This window comes from Spinacia oleracea, chromosome 1 (genome assembly GCF_020520425.1).
Source record: "Spinacia oleracea cultivar Varoflay chromosome 1, BTI_SOV_V1, whole genome shotgun sequence".
In the NCBI taxonomy this organism is placed as follows: domain Eukaryota; kingdom Viridiplantae; phylum Streptophyta; class Magnoliopsida; order Caryophyllales; family Amaranthaceae; genus Spinacia; species Spinacia oleracea.
In genome coordinates, this window is record NC_079487.1 from 14,226,296 (window position 1) to 14,230,516 (window position 4,221).

General features: G+C 35.2%; 1 long non-coding RNA gene across 1 annotated transcript; it reads right to left on the reverse strand.

The window, feature by feature from the left end:
* Positions 1-282: 282 nt before the first annotated feature.
* Positions 283-3,259, reverse strand: LOC110779574 (uncharacterized). The gene is made up of 2 exons (XR_002531173.2): positions 2,800-3,259; positions 283-562 (listed from the first exon to the last, which is right to left on the reverse strand). It is a non-coding gene; the product is annotated as an uncharacterized lncRNA (long non-coding RNA).
* Between the last annotated feature and the right edge of the window lie 962 nt (positions 3,260-4,221).

Consider the following 4,221-nt stretch of genomic DNA (forward strand, 5'->3'; position numbering starts at 1 on the left):
TATCTCAAGGAACCGTTGCAATAGACAGCTATTACCACCGTCTTTTGGAGCTAATGCAACGCCGCTTGGATATCTCAAGGACCCGTTGTAATACACGGTCTTTTCGAACTAATGCAACGTTGTTTAGCCCTCTTTAAGATTTGTTGCATTAGATATAATGCAATGGTGTATTAGGCCTAATGCAACCCATTAGAAATTTTTGTATTGTTTATTTTTTAATTACATATTTGACCTATTGCAACGGTGTACATAAATACATATTGAGTTTTGGTAGACTAAATATAATATCAAACTTACGAAAATATAACTACACATATCGAATTATGAATATTTTATTACAAATTTTAAAAAATCCATACATATGTACATTATTGTTTTGATCTATTTACAAAATCAAGTACTTAATTGTACTTCTATGGAACCAAAAACTTCAGCATACTCCCTTGTATAATATACTAAGTTATACAACTGTTTGTAACTTGTAAGAGAGATTGACCACCAATAATATGCCATTCTAGCGACCATGTACGTTTCTCCATTTCCACCCCATTATGTTCGTCAACTACATATAAAATCAAATATTAAAAGACCATTAGAGAACAATGGAAAAGCTACGTCACAACTTAAACATTATTAGCAACGACATACACGCATCTTAATATTAAGCCATCACACGCACAAATTAGGACCTGATCAACAAAGCATAAGCCTAGAGTATTAAAATTTGGTAAAAATCATTTAAATTCCCTACTGACTTTAATTTTGAGACTCTACTAGTCTTCTAAACATCACATTACATTATGGTCACACCATGCATCAAATTCCATACTACCTGATATATTTAGCATGCACTGCTAGTCTGCTAAGCGCCTAAATATAACATTACAATCTTGAGGAATAAGGATAAACATCAAAGAATTTTGAGGTCCCATTATCTGTATTGCCAATTTCCTATAAGGTCTGAATTTAAATATAAATGTGGGTCTCCAAATAAAAACGGGGTATATATAGTTCCCCCCTGTAACAAAGCATAATACCATTATAAACTGGCTTTACATGCACATTTAAAATTTATATTATAGCTCTTAACAAACATTGTCAATTAGGGTCAACCATATTTTATTAGTTTATGTAAAATCCCAACGGGCTTGAACTTTTCTGTACGATGGATAATTTTTCCCTTCTACATCAATAACTTACGTCATCTAAACATTCCACTCATCAACACGTCCTTTCCTAATCAACCAAAGACGGTTAATTTACCTAACAAAAGATCTTATTTAGCCTTAATATTCATTCTACCTTATAGCATGGCCGCACCCTTGAGATCCTAGAACCAGAACACTCTAAAATTACAAGCATAAATAAAACACTACGACCTTCTTCAAGCATCAATTATATCCCCTATACAAGGAAATTATATGCTGAAATAACCTAGAAGTTGCAAAAACACACTAAGCGTTAACATTGACCAAGAACCACAAAGCACAATGTTAATGCAATCCAACTTAACCTTCTATGTCCCACAAACCTGGACTAGAATGTCCTACAGACCTTGCAAGAAATCCACTTGGTGACAGCCTCACTAAATTGGAAGTGAAAAAAGAGGGGGATCAGAGGGAATGATGGGGGAGTAAAGAAAGGTTATGGACTTTATAAACTACATCCAACGTCCACGAACATGAACAAGAAATTATTAGAGAGAGGAATTGAGTTTAAATGAGAGGATAAAAGGAGAAAGGGTTGATTTTGAAATAAAATAGTTTTAATTATATTACCACGTATACACATTTAAACATCTATTACAGAGTAAAAGAAAAGGTTGATCATGATTAATTCAAACCTGCATACTTTTTACAGCATGAGGGAAATTAAATAAAATATAAAGTAATCATGAACAACATAAGAAAAAACGGAAGAAGCAAAGAAAAACAAGAAACTACAACATAAATCTTACATACACAACTAGCATAAGAAACTAAAATGACCATGGTACATAATTTCAAAGAATGGCACACCACAAAAGACCAACACACTAGAAATAATACAGGTCCAAAGGAGGACCATCTACAACAATGCAAAAACAACTATACCAGGGAAGCAATAATACGAGCTTCTCGGTTTCGTTTCTCCTATATTCTTCCTCCAAAGACCACATCCCTTACAAGTTTTTTCTTACTAGGTTGTGTGTCTTCCTTTTTTCTTCGTTCATGTGTATAAGGGGTTAAAAAGGGGCTAACCTTAGCATTTTTTGTTATAATAATACATTATAAGCAATAACATACTACAATCTATAGTTACTTTTGTATAAAATATAAGAAAGAACTCCATAGTATCTGATCCCACTAACATAGACACACCATTGTACTCAAAATTTAAAATACCAGCTAGGCATTTTATCAAACAGGTTGTGAACACCCATCAATTTTTTCTAAATCAGAAACTAGTGAAAATAAGTAAGTGATTTGCAGGCAAGTTAAACTCAATTCCAGCTGATTTTATATACAGTATACAGATTAATTGCAGAACTTTGTGCGATTTACTTACTAATTGCTAAAGGAATGAGAACATCTAAAGAAAATAAAATTCCAGTTCATTTCGGTAAGTCTACTAGTCTTCGAACCCTAAAAAAAGTATAAATAAGTGCGAAGAATCAAATAGAATAAATTTTGTAACACAAATTAATTCCATAAAACCTTAATTGGAAACAAAAGATGAAAAATCCCTCATTCATAAAATTTGATAATACATTGGGGGCTTTTCAACCAAAATTTCAAAGTTGAAGGTTGAGAGGAATACCTAAGTGAAAGAGAATGCCGTAGTTGCTGATGGTCACCGGCGTTTTTGCGACAACTATCTTGCCTCTGTTGCCTCAACGCCGCAAGAGATAGACGCAACCAACGTTTCTATATTTTGGCTTTATTGGAACTTGTTAGGAGTATTCAAGAAGAAGGGAGAGAGAATCGCACCAGATCGAGCTCGAGAAGAAAGAACCTTTTTACTGAAAGTTTAGGGTTTTGGAAAAGTTAGGCAAGGGATTTGAAGTTTAGGAAATTTCGAGAATGTTAGAGAGGGAACCTCATATATAAAAATAAATAAAGTCCCCCTTACAGTTAGCCTACTTACAGTAAATTCATACCACCTTTGCTAGATTAAAAAATGCACTAGAATTAAACCAGACCATTGCAATAGCCCCAAAACGGTTGCATTTGAATTCCTAATGCAGCGGTTAAGAAAAAATGTTGCAATGACCGTTGCATTACCCTTTGACCGTTGCATTATCTTATGTCGTTGCAATACACCGTTACTATAGCTTTAAGTGTTGCATAGACCGTTGCATATACTTGTTTATGTACTAGTGAATTAAATGAATTTAAATTAATTCAAGGTTTAATTTTAGTAAAATAATTAGTATAAATAAAAATTTATAATAATTATAATATTCAAAATTAAAATCCAAGAAAACAATTTAAATTTTCAATTTTAAAATTAATTAAAATTATTTCCGAACTGAAAATTTCAAATTAAAATTCAAAACGATTCAATCGTAACACGACGAGCACTTGGGCTTGCGCCCAAGTCCCATCGTGTGCACGACTGGTCGCTGCACAAGGCACACATAGCTCCACGCAACACGCAGCCACAGGCCACACGGACACGCAGCCATCGCTGGCCACGCTGCACGCAGCCTCTGTGTTGTGTCGCGTCTGCTGCTGCTTTCCCTCGCGAGGCATCGCTCGCTGCACGCGAGCCAGCGCTCGCTGGTGCGAGGCAGTGCGCGCTGTGGCGCAGCTCGCTTGCTGCCCACACGCGACTGCTCGCTTTGCCCTGCCCACGCCCATCGTATAGCACACACGGCCAGCAGCTCTGCTTCGCGCGCGCGCCATGCAATGCTGCTTGCTACATTCGTATCGCACGGGCGACGAGCTCCCTTGCTCGTCGTCGCGTGCTCGCACTATACAACACCCCTTAAGGGTAACTCGTAGCTTCCTTTGCTTTGTGCGTGAAAAATTTATGAGCGTTTTCATAAAAATTTAAAATTTTTAATTTAAAATTAACGACAAATTAATAAATCATATTAATTTCATAATTTTAGGGCGAAAAATCGAAAATTTATTAATTAATTAATTTCCGATTAACATGGATTCAAATTAGGTCATAAAAATTTAAATTTTAACATAAATTAACAATTTTTATGGTGGATTTTAATCATGGATACCT